Below are 18900 nucleotides of genomic sequence, written 5' to 3'. Positions count from 1 at the left end.
ACCTAGGATCAAGAGAGACGCTCAAGTGTTTTAGTACTATATCTCTTGACACAATGATGAAAATAATCATGGCCTCTAAACCTTCAAGCTGTATACTGGACCCTATTCCAACTAAACTACTGAAAGAGCTGCTTCCTGTGCTTGGCCCTCCTATGTTGAACATAATAAACGGCTCTCTATCCACTGGATGTGTACCAAACTCACTAAAAGTGGCAGTAATAAAGCCTCTCTTGAAAAAGCCAAACCTTGACCCAGAAAATATAAAAAACTATCGGCCTATATCGAATCTTCCATTCCTCTCAAAGATTTTAGAGAAGGCTGTTGCGCAGCAACTCACTGCCTTCCTGAAGACAAACAATGTATACGAAATGCTTCAGTCTGGTTTTAGACCCCATCATAGCACTGAGACGGCACTTGTGAAGGTGGTAAATGACATTTTGATGGCATCGGACCGAGGCTCTGCATCTGTCCTCGTGCTCCTAGACCTTAGTGCTGCTTTTGATACCATCGATCACCACATTCTTTTGGAGAGATTGGAAACCCAAATTGGTCTACACGGACATGTTCTGGCCTGGTTTAGGTCTTATCTGTCGGAAAGATATCAGTTTGTCTCTGTGAATGGTTTGTCCTCTGACAAATCAACTGTACATTTCGGTGTTCCTCAAGGTTCTGTTTTAGGACCACTATTGTTTTCACTATATATTTTACCTCTTGGGGATGTTATTCGAAAACATAATGTAAACTTTCACTGCTATGCGGATGACACACAGCTGTACATTTCAATGAAACATGGTGAAGCACCAAAATTGCCCTCGCTAGAAGCATGTGTTTCAGACATAAGGAAGTGGATGGCTGCAAACTTTCTACTATTAAACTCGGACAAAACAGAGATGCTTGTTCTAGGTCCCAAGAAACAAAGAGATCTTCTGTTGAATCTGACAATTAATCTTAATGGTTGTACAGTCGTCTCAAATAAAACTGTGAAGGACCTCGGCGTTACTCTGGACCCTGATCTCTCTTTTGAAGAACATATCAAAACCATTTCGAGGACAGCTTTTTTCCATCTACGTAACATTGCAAAAATCAGAAACTTTCTGTCCAAAAATGATGCAGAAAAATTAATCCATGCTTTTGTCACTTCTAGGTTAGACTACTGCAATGCTCTATTTTCCGGCTACCCGGATAAAGCACTAAATAAACTTCAGTTAGTGCTAAATACGGCTGCTAGAATCCTGACTAGAACCAAAAAATTTGATCATATTACTCCAGTGCTAGCCTCTCTACACTGGCTTCCTGTCAAAGCAAGGGCTGATTTCAAGGTTTTACTGCTAACCTACAAAGCATTACATGGGCTTGCTCCTATCTACCTCTCTGATTTGGTCCTGCCGTACATACCTATACGTACGCTACGGTCACAAGACGCAGGCCTCCTAATTGTCCCTAGAATTTCTAAGCAAACAGCTGGAGGCAGGGCTTTCTCCTATAGAGCTCCATTTTTATGGAACGGTCTGCCTACCCATGTCAGAGACACAAACTCGGTCTCAACCTTTAAGTCTTTACTGAAGACTCATCTCTTCAGTGGGTCATATGATTGAGTGTAGTCTGGCCCAGGAGTGGGAAGGTGAACGGAAAGGCTCTGGAGCAACGAACCGCCCTTGCTGTCTCTGCCTGGCCGGTTCCCCTTTTTCCACTGGGATTCTCTGCCTCTAACCCTGTTACGGGGGCTGAGTCACTGGCTTGCTGGGGCTCTCTCGTGCCGTCCCTGGGGGGGATGCGTCACCTGGGTGGGTTGATTCACTGTTGTGGTCGGCCTGTCTGGGTTCCCCCCACCCCTTGGGTTGTACCGTGTCGGAGATCTTTGTGGGCTATACTCGGCCTTGTCTCAGGATGGTAAGTTGGTGGTTGAAGATTTCCCTCTAGTGGTGTGGGGGCTGTGCTTTGGCAAAGTGGGTGGGGTTATATCCTTCCTGTTTGGCCCTGTCCGGGGTGTCCTCGGATGGGGCCACAGTGTCTCCTGACCCCTCCTGTCTCAGCCTCCAGTATTTATGCTGCAGTAGTTTATGTGTCGGGGGGCTAGGGTCAGTTTGTTTATCTGGAGTACTTCTCCTGTCCTATTCGGTGTCCTGTGTAAATCTAAGTGTGCGTTCTCTAATTCTCTCCTTCTCTCTTTCTTTCTCTCTCTCGGAGGACCTGAGCCCTAGAACCATGCCCCAGGACTACCTGACATGATGACTCCTTGCTGTCCCCAGTCCACCTGGCCATGCTGCTGCTCCAGTTTCAACTGGCCTGGGCCCTAGGACCATGTCCCAGGACTACCTGACATGAGGACTCCTTGCTGTCCCCAGTCCACCTGGCCATGCTCCTGCTCCAGTTTCAACTGTTCTGCCTTACTATTATTCAACCATGCTGGTCATTTATGAACATTTGAACATCTTGGCCACGTTCTGTTATAATCTCCACCTGGCACAGCCAGAAGAGGACTGGCCACCCCACATATGCTCTCTCTAATTCTCTCTTTCTTTCTCTCTCTCGGAGGACCTGAGCCCTAGGACCGTGCCCCAGGACTACCTGACATGATGGCTCCTTGCTGTCCCCAGTCCATCTGACTGTGCTGCTGCTCCAGTTTCAACTGTTCTGCCTTATTATTATTTGACCATGCTGGTCATTTATGAACATTTGAACATCTTGGTCATGTTCTGTTATAATCTCTACCCGGCACAGCCAGAAGAGGACTGGCCACCCCACATAGCCCGGTTCCTCTCTAGGTTTCTTCCTAGGTTTTGGCCTTTCTAGGGAGTTTTTCCTAGCCACCGTGCTTTTACACCTGCATTGTTTGCTGTTTGGGGTTTTAGGCTGGGTTTCTGTACAGCACTTTGAGATATCAGCTGATGTACGAAGGGCTATATAAATAAATTTGATTTGATTTGATTTGATTTGAATGTACACTACCGTTCAAAAGTTTAGGATCACTTAGAAATGTCCTTGTTTTTGAATGAAAAGCAACCTTTTTTTGTCCATTAAAATAGCATCAAATTGATCAGAAATACAGTGTAGACATTGTTAATGTTGTAAATGACTATTGTGGCTGGAAACAGCAGATTTTTTTATGGAATATCTACATAGGCGCACAGAGGCCAATTATCAGCAACCATCACTCCTGTGTTCAAATGGCACGTTTTGTTAGCCTTTTAAAATGATAAACTTGGATTAGCTAACTGATCATTAGAAAACCTTTTTTGCAATTGTTAGCACAGCTGAAAAATGTTGTTTTGATTAAAAAAGCAATACAACTGGCCTTCTTTAGACTAGTTGAGTTTCAGTAACATCAGCATTTGTGGGTTCGATTACAGGCTCAAAAACAGAGAACTTTCTTCTGAAACTGATCAATCTATTCTTGTTTTGAGAAACGGAAGATCTCGGTCAACGCTGGGTACTACTCCCTTCACAGAACAGTGCAAACTGGCCCTAACCAGAATAGAAAGAGGATTGGGAGGTCCCGGTGCACAACTGAGCAAGAGGACAAGTACATTTGTAACGTCGTTCGTCTGTTGTTTGAAGAGAGTCAGACCGAAATGCACCGTGTAGGTTACTCATGACTTTAATGAAATATATCGTGGTACATGAAAATAACTGATATAAGAAAAACAACAAACGGAACGTGAACTAATTACAGCCTATCTGGTGACTAACACAAAGATAGGTACAAACACCCACAAAATACAACGCGAACTCAGGCTGCCGAAATACGGTTCCCAATCAGAGACAACGATAAGCAGCTGACTCCAATTGAGAATCGCCTCAGGCAGCCAAGCCTAACTAGACACACCCCTAATCAACACAATCCCAATACTACAAACCCTAATACGAAAACACAACATATAAACCCATGTCACACCCTGGCTTACCCAAACATATACCAAAAACACAAAATATAATGACCAAGGCGTGACAGAAACCCCCCCCTAAGGTGCGGACTCCCGGACGCACCTCAAGAGCATAGGGAGGGTCCGGGTGGGCGTCTGTCCATGGTGGCGGTTCTGGCTCGGGACGTGGACCCCACTCCATTAATGTCCTATTTCCTCTCCTTCGCGTCCTGGGATAAGGGGCAGCTCGGGACCGAGGGGCAGCTCGGGACCGAGGGGCAGCTCGGGACAGAGGGGCAGCTCGGGACAGCTCGGGACAGAGGGGCAGCTCGGGACAGAGGGGCAGCTCGGGACAGAGGGGCATCTCAGGACAGAGGGGCATCTCAGGACAGAGAGGCAGCTCAGGACAGAGGGGCATCTCGGGACAGAGGGGCAGCCCGGGACTGAGGGGCAGCTCGGGACAGAAGCAGCCCGGTACTGAGAGGAAGCCTATTACTGAGAGGAAGCTCAGTACTGATAGGAAGCTCAGGCAGGTAGTAGGCTCCGGTAAATCCTGGCTGGCTGGTGGAACTGGAAGATTCAGGTTGTCTGGCCGATCTAGAAGATCTTGGCAGACTGGCACTTCTGGCGGATCCTGGCAGACTGGCACTTCTGGCGGATCCTGGCAGACTGGCGACGCTGGGCCGACTGGCGGTGCTGGGCAGACTGGGAGCACTGGGCAGACTGGGAGCACTGGGCAGACTGAGAGCACTGGGCAGACTGGGAGCACTGGGCAGACTGGGAGCACTGGGAGCACTGGGCAGCCTGGGCAGACTGGAGACTCCGGCAGCGCAGGAGAGGAGAAAGGCTCTGGCTGTGCTAAACAGGCGGGGGACTCCAACAGCGCAGGAGAGGAGAAAAGCTCTGGCTGCGCTAAACAGGCGAGGCGCACTGGACGCGCTGGGCCGACTGGGAGCACTGGCGGCGCTGGACAGACAGGAGACTCCGGCAGTGCAGGAGAGGAGAAAGGCTCTGGCTGCGCTAAACAGGCGGGAGACTCCGATAGCGCAGGAGAGGAGAACAGCTCTGGCTGCGCTAAACAGGCGAGGCGCACTGGAGGCCTGGTGCGTGCTGCTGGAACTGGTGGTACTGGATCTAGGACACGCACAGGAAGCCTGGTGCGGGGAGCTGCTACCGGAGGACTGGTGTGTAGAGGTGGCTCTTGATAGACCGGACCGTGCAGGCGCACTGGAGCTCTTGAGCACCGAGCCTGCCCAAGCTTACCTGGCTCGATGCCCACTCTAGCCCGGCCAATAGGAAGGGCTGGTATGTGTTGCAGCTGGCTCTGCACCCGCACTGGAAACACTGTGCGCTCCATAGCATAACACGGTGCCTGCCCGGTCTCTCTAGCCCAACGGTGAGCACAGGGAGTATGCGCAGGTCTCCTACCTGGCATAACTATTCTCCCCTCTAGCCCCCCCCCCAATACATTTTTTGGGGTGACTTTCCGGTTTCCAACCACGTCGCCGTGCTGCCTCCTCATACCTGCGCCTCTCCGCTTTAGCTGCTTCTATTTCCTCCTTGGGACGGCGATATTCTCCCGGCTGCGCCCAGGGTCCTTTTCCGTCTAATTCCTCCTCCCATGTCCAAATCTCCAAATGGTGCAGTCTCTCCCACTGCAACTGCTGAAGCGAATCCCAGGCGGGCTCCTGCACTCGCTCTGGGTCGGCCGCCCACCTGTCGATTTCTTCCCACGTCATATAATCCATGCTTCTGCTGTCCATAACATCCTCCTTCAGATCCTGCCAGTTCACACGCTGCTCGGTCTGTGAGTGGTGGGTGTTTCTGTACCATCGTTAGTCTGTTGTTTGAAGAGAGTCAGACCGAAATGCAGCGTGTAGGTTACTCATGACTTTAATGAAATATATCGCGGTACATGAAAATAACTGATATAAGAAAAACAACAAATGGAACGTGAACTAATTACAGCCTATCTGGTGACTAACACAAAGACAGGTACAAACACCCACAAAATACAACGCGAACTCAGGCTGCCTAAATACGGTTCCCAATCAGAGACAACAATAAGCAGCTGACTCCAATTGAGAATCGCCTCAGGCAGCCAAGCCTAACTAGACACACCCCTAATCAACACAATCCCAATACTACAAACCCCAATACGAAAACACAACATATGTCACACCCTGGCTTACCCAAAAATATACCAAAAACACAAAATATAATGACCAAGGCGTGACAACATTAGAGTGTCTAGCTTAGAAACAGATGCCTCACAAGTCCTCAACTGGCAGCTTCATTAAATTGTTCCCGAAAAACACCAGTCTCAATGTCAACAGTGAAAAGGCGACTGCGGGATGCTGGCCTACCAGGCAGAGTTTCTCTGTTCAGTGTCTGTGTTATTTTCCCCATCTTAATCTTTTATTTTTATTGGCCAGTCTGAGATATGGATTTTCTTTGCAACTCTGCCTCGTTTCTAAGTGACCCAAAACGTTTGAACGGTAGTGTAAGTACATTCAATCCACAATGTAACTAAAATGGTTATACCTAATGTCCTCCTGTCTCCTAATTTATACTGCTTAGCCCGTTGTCTGAAAAGGTTTTACATTGTAACTACATAGTAATTGTAAAGGTTATACCCTACTGGGTTTCACTTTACATTAAGTTGCTTGCTCCTGGGTAGACACATGATAATTACAAGTATATCCTATGTAAATGCATTGTTGTTATATTACACTTGATTCGGTATAGCCTTTGAGGTCATAACAGAAATAAAAGAATTAAAAATAACCGGTAGTTTGGGCCTCCTGAGTGTCACAGCGGTCTAAGACACTGCAGTGCTTGAGGCGTCACTACAGATCCGGGTTTGATCCCGGGCTGTGTCACAGCCGGCTGCGACTGGGAGACTCATGAGGCGACGCACAATTGGCCCAGCATCGTCCGGGATAGGGGAGGATTTGGGCGGCCAAGATGTCCTTATCCCATCGTGCTCTAGCGACTCCTGTGTCGGGCCAGGTGCATGCATGCTGACATGGTCACCAGTTGTACAGTGTTTCCTCCGACACATGGCTTCCAGGTGTGTGTCAAGAAGCAGTGCGGCTTGGCATGGTCTTGTTTCGGAGGACGCATGGCTCTCGACCTTCGCCTCTCCTGAGTCCATACATGAGTTGCAGCAATGGGACAAGACTATAACTACCAATTGGACATCATGAAATTGTGGAGAAATAATAAAAATGACCGGAGTTAATGACAGGGGGACACCTTGTTACAATTGTTGTTACCAGGTCCTAGACTATTTATCAACCCTGGTTTTACATGAGTATTTGATGGTAGATGCACCTTGTACTTTACATGCAATAAGGTCAGGTTTTGGTTAGAGTTCTTTACATGGTAATTCACAGGTGACTTTCAAGCATGTAACTACAAAACATTAGATACATAGTGGAACAAGAAGGTGTAATAACATTTGTAATTACAAGTAGAATAACCTTCATCTAGTGGATGTGTAATTACACATTCCTTGTTTAATAACTTAAAGTGCTGCAAATGTATTACTATGTAGTTACATAATAACTGCTATTTTGTTACCTCAGTTATTACGTTGTTCCCCCTTAATGTAAAGTGTTATCCTTTGAAGAATTTGGCATTATGACCTTAAAGGGTAGTACATCTCAACATACAACAGGAGGGTTTTAATGTTCAAAATCTGAAAACATACCTGGATCATGAGTATGAAGCATGTTTTCAATTCCTGCTCTCTATATATAAAATCGGATGTCTGTAATTGGGACCAGATTGCACCCATCTGTTGTGTGCGTGCATGTGTGTGTGAGTGCATGCATATGTGTGTACGCATGTTTGTGGATGTGGGTGTGTTAGTGCGTACATGCATACAAGCTTGCACATGTGTGAGTTTATCAAAACACATTGTGATCCCCTTTGCTGGGATGATTAAATGGTGTAACTTTCAATAAAACACACATGATGATGCTTCAGGTTCATATGGCCACTAGTGACGTAACACTGTTCGAGTTGGCTCTCGGCAACTATGACTAAAGAGATGGTTTATTTTAGAAAAAGGCCTTGGATGTTTTTATTTGTGGGCCACCCTCGCTTCATGTAAGGTGAGGGCTGGATCTTGATTATTTTGTCTGCCACTATTGCTCCCGACTTGTACTGTTTAACCATCACAACTAAACTGAAAGTTCCATTTTGAACGGATGCCAACTGCCGGCTGGATGCAAGGCATTGCTACGAACATCTATTATCAGTGGACCATTGGATACAGACCATGGGTGAAAGTAAGGCAGTAGGATCTGGTACGGCATCCTGGCAAAGTAAATAGTGGGGTTACACTGGTAAAACATGAACCTATCGCAATAATCAAAACAAATTGTAGGCTATTACACCATTATTTCTCATTACTGCTTGTCGGAGGCATGAACATTGAGCGAACAGACTTGAAAATGGGTGGTATAGTCTACGCTCCAAAATACGCTGTGGATCGACGAGAATACTGACATTTTGCCAAGGGAACGATGAGTAGCCGACACCAAGACCCGCTTGGGGACACATACATTCTGGTCAATTAACAACCGCCCAATGTCATTACGCGTACCGGGAAGAAATCGGGAAGAAATCTACTTTCACCCCTAATACAGAATGTAACCTAGCAGATGGTGGAAGGTATTCTTAGGACTTCTGCAGCTAAATTGCTCATGCAAACCCTTGAACTATACAGAAAAACTCTTGAAACAATACGGGTGGTACTGACAGTCGTCCAGAATCAAGCATTAGTGACATTAGTAGGGAAAAAGATTGAGCCACAGTGAAATACAGTACATTCCCATTGAGATCAACAGGTTTCACTCTTCTTTCGATTAACCCCCATAAACTGGTGATTTTCACTGTGTCCTGGATTCAGTTAACTTAGGGCTGAAATTCCGTTAACGGGGTCGACATGACAACAGCCAGTGAAAGTGCAGGGCGCCAAATTCAAAACAGAAATCTGATAATCAAAATTCCTCAAACATACATGTATCTTATACCGTTTTAAAGGTAATCTTGTTGTTAATCCCACCACAGTGTCCAATGTCAAATAGGCTTTACAGTGAAAGCACCACAAACAATTATGTTAGGTCACCACCAAGCCAAAGAAAAACTCACTTTTCCAGCCAAAAGGAGGAGTCACAAAAAGCACAAATAGAGATAAAATGAATCACTAACCTTTGATAATCTTCATCAGATGACACTCATAGGACTTCATGTTACACAATACATGTATGTTTTGTTTGATAAAGTTCATATTTATATAACAATATCTGAGTTTACATTGGCGCGTTACATTTACTAGTTACAAAAACATCCAGTGATATTGCAGAGAGCCACATAATTTTACAGAAATACTTATTATAAATGTTGATGAAAATTCAAGTGTTAGACATGGAAATATAGATATACCTCTCCTTAATGTAACTGCTGTGTCAGATGTAAAAAAAACTTTACTGAAAAAGCAAACCATGCAATAATCCAAGACGGCACTAAGAAAACAAATAACATTTTCCGCCATGTTGGAGTGAACAGAAATCAGAAATTACATTATAAATATTCCCTTACCTTTGATGATCTTCATTGTTAGGGCGTTAGTACACATATCCAAACGCTCGTGCAGGTCATGCATAACTTCGGACAAAAACTTCAAAAAGTTATATTACAGGTCTTAGAAACATTTCAAACTAAGTATAGAATCAATCTTTAGGATGTTTTTATCATAAATCTTCAATAAAGTTCCAACCGGAGAATTCCTTTATGTGTAGAGTAGCCATGGAAAGCAGGTCGATATCATGTGAAATGTGCAAGACCAGGAAATGGCTCTCTGCCAGTAACCTGACTCATTCCTCTCTCATTCAGCCACACAACACAGTAGAAGCCTCATTCAAGTTTATAAAGATGGTTGACATCTACTGGAAGCCCTAGGAAGTGCAACTTCATCCATATCCCATATCCCTGGGTTGAAAATCGACCAACCTCAGATTTCTCACTTCCTGTTTGGATTTCTTCTCAGGTTTTTGCCTGCCATATGAGTTCTGTTCTACTCACAGACATCATTCAAACAGTTTTAGAAACTTCGGAGTGTTTGTATCCAATACTAATAATAATATGCATATATTAGCAACTGGGAATGAGGAGCAGGTCATTTACTCTGGGCACCTCTGGGCACCTTTCATTCAAGCTACTCAATACTGCCCCTGCAGCCATAAGACATTTTCACAAGAAATTTGTGGTGTGGTTTTAATGACTCCAACCTAAGTGTATGTAAACTTCCTACTTCAACTGTACATTTCAAAACATTAACATGTGGTGTTTAGGTGTGTATCTATCAGTTACACATACAGTAGATCACATGGGGGAGAGGCATTGTGCCATGAGGTGTTGCTATATATTTTTTTGATACCAGTTTTGCAGTTTTGAGTTCCATTCACTCATGGCTCTGTATAATACTGTACGTTTCCTTGAATTTGTTCTGGATCTGGAGACTGTGAAATGACCTCTGCTGGCATGTCTGGTGGGGTACGTGTGTTTCTCAGTAATATGGGTAAAGTATCTTAGTGGTGCAGCGGTCTAAGGCACTGCATCGCAGTGTTGCAGCGTCACTACAGCCTGGGGTTTGATCCCAGAACCTGTCACAACTGGCCGTGACTGGGAGTCCCATAGGGCGGTGCACAATTGGCCCAGCATCGTCCGGGGTAGTTGAGGGTTTGACTGGGGGGGGCTCTTTTTGGCTCATCACGCTCTAGCGACTCCTTGTGGCAGGCCGGGCGTCTGCAGGCTGAGTATAGACGTCAGTTGAATGGTGTTTCCTCCGACACATTGGTGCAGCTGGCTTCCGGGTTAAGTGAACGGGTGTTAAAAAGCGTGGTTTGACGGGTTATGTTATGGAGGACGCATGACTCGACCTTCCCCTCTCCCAAGCCCTTTGGGGAGTTGCAGTGATGAGACAAGATTGTAATTGGATCTAAATAGGGAAGAAAACAGGGGTAAAATAACAATAAATACATAAATGACGCAGTCAGTCTTTCACCAACTCTTAGCCAAGAGAGACTGGCATGCATAGGATTCATATTAGCCCTCTGATTACAATGAAGAGTACGACATGCCGCTCTTTTCTGGGCCAGCTGCAGCCTAACTAGATATTTCATTGCAGCACTTGACCATGCGATTGTAAAATAATCACAATAAAATAAAACTAGAACCTGCAGGACTTGCTTTGTGGAGTGTGGTGTGATAAAAGCAGAACATCTCTTTATTATAATTTATTATTATTATTTATTAAGTCCCAAACTTATCTCAGCTTGCTGGTCACCATTGCAGCACCCACCCTCTCTGGTCACCCCCAAAACCAATTCTTCCTTTGGCCTCCTCTCCTTCCAGTTCTCTGCTGCCAATGACTGGAACGAACTACATCAATCTCTGAAACTGGAAACACTTATCTCCCTCACTAGCTTTAAGCACCAGCTGTCAGAGCAGCTCACAGATTACTGCAGCTGTACATAACCCATCTATAATTTACCCAAACAACTACCTCTCCCCCTACTGTATTTATGTATTTGTTTTGCTCCTTTGCACCCCATTATTTCTATCTCTACTTTGCACTTTCTTCCACTGCAAATCTACCATTCCAGTGTTTTACTTGCTATATTGTATTTACTTCGCCACCATGGCTTTTTTTGACTTTACCTCCCTTATTTCACCTCATTTATACTATTATAGCTGGAAACGGCTGATCTAAATATTCATACAGAGGCCCATTATCAGCAACCATCATTCCTGTGTTCAGATGGGCGGGGTGGAAATATTTGAGTTATTAAGTTTGAGTTTAATTAAAATTAAAAACATGGTCCAAAGTGCTAATTTCAGGCACAGCGGATGGGGATAATATGATATATTGCTTATACAATATGCTCAGCTATATATATATATATCAGTGTGATGTTATTTTGTTTCTGTATCCATTTACCAAACTAAAATATAACATTGGATATATATAAAAAAGTAGATATATAGTATATATTGGTCAGTAAAGATATAAGACCAACCAAAAGTAAAAATAGCTCAAATATTTCTGACACACCCCTGAACCTATAACGCTGCCTCCTGCACTTAGATTTACTGTTGCGTTAGGTTTATTAAAATAGAGCCCATAGTGTAATTAGGAGTTGCTCTCATTGCAACCCCTTTTAACGCATGGCATTTACCGTAAGTGCTCTTGTGTTGGGTCTGGTGTGAGATCCATTGGCCACGTCACTCGTCTGTCCAATGAATGAATAGTATTTTTAATACAAACACAAAACCCTTTAACCACGGATCATCTGGAGGGCCTGGTGTCTTTCCAGAATGTCAATGTTTAATCCTTTTAAAAATGAGGGGAATCAAAGGAAATGGGTTCACTAAGAGATGGATTGCAGTTGTGCCTGTGCTCCCCATGTGCACAGCACATTTCAAGCTTATTCGTCGTCAACAGGAAACTCCATCAAAGATCTTGGGCCCGAGCAGCATTTTTTCCAGCCTTCTATTTTTTTACTTGGACGGCTGTCGGGATGTCTGCTTCCCATTTAACCATTGTCTTTTAAATATTTCTTTATTTTTTGGGGGATCATAGAGATGAGAGGATGCCATCAATAAGAGCAAACCAGTCAGTTTCACCGACACTAAGCTCTGTAGCATTTACTCCCCCAATCTAAGATACATTTTGGAGAATAAGAGCTCTTACTGACATCATTTTTATTTGCTTAGAGACGTCTCACGTATATGATGGACTAGCTTTTGTTTTCCTTCAGTCAAATTTACAACCGTTGGATATCTGAAGGGCTTTGAACGAAATAAGAGAGGATAAAGTGGACGGCACATGTCAAACGTTTGATTTATGACCCTATGTCCGGATGACGTGTGCATGCCCATATTTGGGCATCCTGTCAGGACATCCTGGCGGGAAGTGATCACGTGCTCTAGGGAGTGCCTATATTTGGGCATCCTTTCAGGACATCCTGGCGGGAACTTATCACGTGCTTATGCCCATACAGTGGGGCAAAAAAGTATTTAGTCAGCCACCAATTGTGCAAGTTCTCCCACTTAAAAAGATGAGAGAGGCCTGTAATTTTCATCATAGGTACACTTCAACTATGACAGACAAAATGAGAAAAGAAATCCAGAAATTCACATTGTAGGATTTTTAATGAATTTATTTGCAAATTATGGTGGAAAATAAGTACGCTCTGTCAAATTGAACAGGCCCTGAGCGGTACAACTCTCCCCGGATATGCAATAGTAGAACTGGTCTGCGGACGCAGTGATCTGAAGGCCATAAGAATAGCTTCAATGGCATATAGCCTTGACTCCAAAGTGAGAATTTTAGCATGTGAACAATTTGATAGTGCAAATGCGACAAAATCTGTCAGTTCATATGTATTTTCCAAAGCATGCAAGGATGTAAACTTTTTATGCTGGTGTTTAGCTTTAAATTGATTGATTATCCCGTATTCATAAACCTTATGAATAAGCTGGACAGTCTTTTCCAAAATCGTGAACAATTACGGTGCTGGCCGCGTCTATCCTTAAGACATTCCCAGGACCCACATGCCCGACGGCGGATCTTTCCCTGGAGTGAAAACTTACGGAGCTTTGATGGAGTGTGCTAGAGAGCCAGGCTTGGCGTTGGATGCAGGTCAGAGCTAACCAGGCCCTATATCTGTAAGAAAGGAATACTAAAATTGGTTATTTAATTATAACGGTTTTTAAACTGAATGTACTAAATATTTTGAATTAAATAAATGTTCAAATCCGAATTTCTCACCCCAGAGGATGTGGGGCTAAAAAGTCAAACACCCCAGAAAGAATAGAATATGTCAAGACCAACCCTTCCCCTACCCCGGTCTATAAATTTACATCGGACACCCCACCAAGCTGCTACCCCTGAGGTGCTATGAAACATAAATGCAATACCTGCAAACATAATGTCTCAATATCACCACCTGTAATTCACGGTCTTTGTTCTCTAAAACATTCTGGGGGTACTCCAGACCCATTTTATGGCATACCGGATATCGTCCGAAAAAACGTCACCCCATGCTCTGTAAGCACATTCCGTACTATCTCTCATTAGGAACACGACCGTGGAACGAGTCTATGGAAAACAGATACTTTCCACTCTGTTTACACGGCCGTACCCTAACTCCACACACCCGACCAACAGTCCAGGACAGATAAAATCCCTCTTAATGGCGCTTTCTGAAGGTGAGTTCATGAAAATAATATATTTTAAGATCTGGAGTCGGGGAATTGTTTGAATATTATTGATATTATTGGAATATTAAACTGAAGGTATATGTGTTTTAAACCGGGGACACCGATTTTTAATGTCAAATGCACGTATTCTTATAAAATAAAATAAATGAAATTGTGATATAAAATTATATATATATATATATATATATAGTCAGAAGTTTACACACTTAGGTTGGAATCATTAAAACTATATATATGTGTGTATATATATGTGTGTATATATATATATATATATATATATATATATATATATATATATATATATATATATATATATGCGTGAAGTTTACACACTTAGGTGTATAAAACTATATATATGTGTGTATATATATACACACATATATATATATATATATATATATATATATATATGTTTTAATGTTTTAATGATTCCAACCTAAGTGTGTAAACTTCTGACTATATATATATATATATATATATAATTTTATTTTATAAGAATACGTGCATTTGACATTAAAAATCGGTGTCCCCGGTTTAAAACACATATACCTTCAGTTTAATATTCCAATAATATCAATAATATTCAAACAATTCCCCAACTCCAGATCTTAAAATATATTATTTTCATGAACTCACCTTGCAATACCGTGTATGCGTATATATATATATACATACATATATATATACACTCACACACACACACCACCATTCAAAAGTTTGGGGTCACTTAGAAATGTCCTTGTTTTAGAATGAAAAGCTATTTTTTTGTTCTTTAAAATAGTATCAAATTGATCAGAAATACAGTGTAGACATTGTTAATGTTGTAAGTGACTATTGTAGCTGGAAACGGCAGATTTGTTTATGGAATATCTACATAGGCATACAGAGACCCATTATCAGCAACCATCACTCCTGTGTTTCAAGGGCACGTTGTATTAGCTAATCCAAGTTTATAATTTCAGAAGGCTAATTGATCATTAGAAAACCCTTTTGCAATTATGTTAGCACAGCTGATGTCCTGATTAAAGAAGCAATACAACTGGCCTTCTTTAGACTAGTTGAGTGTCTGGAGCATCACCATATATGGGTTCGATTACAGGCTCAAAATTGCCAGAAACAAAACCCTTTCTTCTGAAACTCGTTAGTCTATTCTTGATCTGAGGAATGATGGTTATTCCATTCGAAAAATTGCAAAGAAACAAAAGATCTCATACCACGCTGTGTACTACTCCTTTCACAGAACAGCACAAACTGGTTTTAACCAGAATAGAAAGAGGAGTGGGAGGCCTCGGTGCTCAAATGAGCAAGAGGACAACGGCTGAATGCCCCCTTTGGTTCTCTAGAACAATTCCCATTCCAGCTCACACCACCCTCATCCAGCCATCAAGATGAGAAGTGAGCATCTTAAGCACTTTTTGGCACACTCCTATTCCCAATAAATGACAATATGAGAGGTGAGCTTCTTAAGCACTTTTTGGCACACTCCAATTCCCTATAAATGAAACTCCTAATCTACTGGTTTATAGAGGCAACGGTACAAATGGAACTGAATCCTACCGCAGTGAACAATATTCATGCGGAAGCGCAGCTGTCCAGATATCAGAAGCCTGTCCAGATGCATTTTCGCCATTTAGTTAGGAGATTTGGTGGATTTCAGAAAATGAACAGTAGCAAGGGAGGGTTTGTGATATTCCCACCTGGGCTTCAAAATAGTGTCCAAAGAATTGGGTGACATAACGTGCTGCCCCTCCTTATGTTACACATTAGAGCTGTCTATCATGTTATGCTCTCTTATATGATGCAAACACATTAGTGTGATTTTCCAGCTCAATGCCGTCTTCGGTCAGTTGACTAGTGGGTTTTATGTGGACTGATATGTTTGTCTTTGGCTATACAATTACAGTATACATTAACTATTCAGTATCTGTGATTTGTGTTCATTACAATAACTATTTTTTGTTCAATAAACATACAAATTCTAATTTGATATTGGAGTGGCATATTTTCCAGGCTGTATCACAAAAATACTCCGATTGGGAGTCCCATAGGGTGGCGCACAATTGGCCCAGCGTCGTCCGGGTTTGGCCAGGGTACGCCGTAATGGTATATATGAATTTGTTCTTAACTGACTTGCCTAGTTAAATAAAGGTTAAATACATATTGTTTTTAACAATACATTCAATTAAACTTGGGTTGGTCCCCCCAAGGCTTCTCTGACTCACAGGCATTTTATCAGTTAGTGATTATGGAAACAACAAGACATGTCTTTCTAAAGTATAGTAACCGACAAGGAACAAACCACAATCCACAGAAATTAATTGATGATCATTTTACTGCTGTGCATGGGAGCGCTTCAAATTCACATTGGTGGTCTCTCCACAGCAAGGAAAACTGTGCTAATTAACCCATTAGAGTTTTACCACCATAAACAACTCATCATTAAATGTAAATGTATCATTTGACCGGAGCGAGTCTATCACGTTTTCTTACAAAATGCTCTCTAGTTGTTTCTCTCACAATCCGTGTCTCTTGCATTTCTCTCTATCTCACTCCATGAATCCAAAACAAAATGTCTTTCTGCTTATCTTTCTTTCTCCTGAGAGCTTATCCTTCTCTCCTCCGAACTGCTCTGGAGAGGTTGAGGGAGGAATATATCAAATGATTTCTGAGTTCATCTGTTTTTGTTTTTAAGAGGGAGATGGGGGAAGCCAGGTTTTCAGAATGTGGCATTGAACTTGGTTTTTGAGCAGAGAGTTGAGAGCTGTTTATGTATCCCGGGAGAATCCATCTGTAGAGGCCATACTGAGCCTTGTCCCTCTGGTCCAGTTGGGGCCTCAAGGCTCAGAAGAGCCCTAAAAGCAGGGTGTGAATTATGGAGGAGCCAAGGGGCTCAGCTCCTCTCAATGAGACATTAGCTCCCCTACATGCAACAAAAGTGGGGGGGGTCTCTAAATAATATTAATTTAACCAATCTCCTTGTTTAAAATGTAGTGGTAAATGGTTTATAGGGGTACATTTTACAATAAAAGCTTCCAAATGAAACAGACAACCTCACCTCTCTGTCATTGTTTAAACCATTTATTTCTATGTGGCTGCTCAAACTGTCTCCCTGTTCACTCAGTAGTGCTTCATTTTGGCCTCAGCTGAGCTCCTTTTAAATTCATAGATTTTCCTTTATACTTCCATTTTTTTTAACATGAATTCTTGATAAAAGAAAGCCTTTATTCCAATGCGTTATAGATTTATCAGTTGATTTACCATTGTTTGCTTTTGTCAGTCAGCTGTTTCGAGCGCTCTTTGTTTTGTTTTTCAGGTGCGTGCGCGGGTATTGGTGTTCTCCATGCCATCCGTGGCCAGAAGAAGTAGACCATGTGTGTTAGGGTGACCATCCCATTTTTCCAGGAACGAGTTCAGCCCCATTTCAGGTGTCCTGACTTATCAGGCTACGAAAAAATGTTTGTCAGCAAGGCGCATTGATTAATGCAGGCCTAATCAATGGCAATCGCAAAATGTCATAAAGCACAGTGTTTGGTGTTTTGTAAACAGAACAGGCTATTTTCATTCATCAAATGGTCCGAGTGTATATGTACATCCTAGTATTTGGGAGTGGACGAACATACAGAGGTAGCCTACTTTTTGAAGTGATTTGTTTGACAAATGTGTTCATGCCACATTAAAATGTTGTAATGGGTCCATGTCTTTGAACCACAGCACAGGCTGAAATGTAATGTGACATCTGATCTGTTCTACCTATATTTATATGTCCCTGCTGGAGTTGGCCTATAGAGATGGCCCCTACTTTTTGTCCTCGGCGGCTTGATGAAATGGCCACCGGTGAGGCGAAAGCTATAGAAGACCATGGAAAGGTCGTACATTTGTCCTAAGAAGAGGTCAGATTAGTTCAAACTAATTATTAAGGGTCAATTTGGTTGATTCGTGAGAGGTTCAACGGCAAGATACAGTACTTGCAGAATGGGCCCTTTAACACATGCTGACTTAGCCCTAGACAGCACGAATACAAGGTCTCAGGTAAGGCCAAACTTGAGGAAGATCATGGGACAGTTGTACATTTCCCCCTGAGATCCACAGCAGAGTTAAAAAACAGTCCAAGCTTTTTAAGGGTCATTTTTGTTGATTCATGAGAGACTGCCGCTTGGCTCAGCAGATTGTGAAGAAACAGCAATATCTCAATTCGACACAGCATGAAGGCACAAAGTCAACACATATCAATCAATTAAAAGGCCATAATTACCCTTAACGTTGACATTGCATACATTGTTTTGATGTGGTGCCAGAACGACCCATAATGTACTAGCCCAGTCATATTTTGAAGGCCTTTTCTGAGTATGGCAATGTTGCTTGTTGTGGAGGAACTGTGGTTTTACAGGGACCACAATGCGAGAGGATGCATGTTTATTAACTACAACTATTAAATCTGAAGTGAAAAGCTTGCACAACTGCTGAGTGAAAACGTAGTTAGCCTACATCTGTTTGAAATGTAGGGCCACTGTATCTACACAGATTAAAAATATAAACACAACATGTAAAGTTGGGCCCCATGTCGCAAGGATTTGTACACACTTCCTGGAAGCTGAAAATGTCCCAGTTCTTCCATGGCCTGCCACTCACCAGACATGTCATCCCATTGAGCATGTCTGAGATGCTCCATATCGACTTGTATGGCAGCGTTGTCTTGATTCCGCCGATATCGAATAATATCGCACAGCCATTGAAGAGG

Source organism: Oncorhynchus gorbuscha, linkage group LG09 (genome assembly GCF_021184085.1).
Source record: "Oncorhynchus gorbuscha isolate QuinsamMale2020 ecotype Even-year linkage group LG09, OgorEven_v1.0, whole genome shotgun sequence".
Taxonomy (NCBI): domain Eukaryota; kingdom Metazoa; phylum Chordata; class Actinopteri; order Salmoniformes; family Salmonidae; genus Oncorhynchus; species Oncorhynchus gorbuscha.
The sequence above is the reverse complement of the archived record's forward strand: the minus strand, read 5'-3'. Positions refer to the sequence as shown.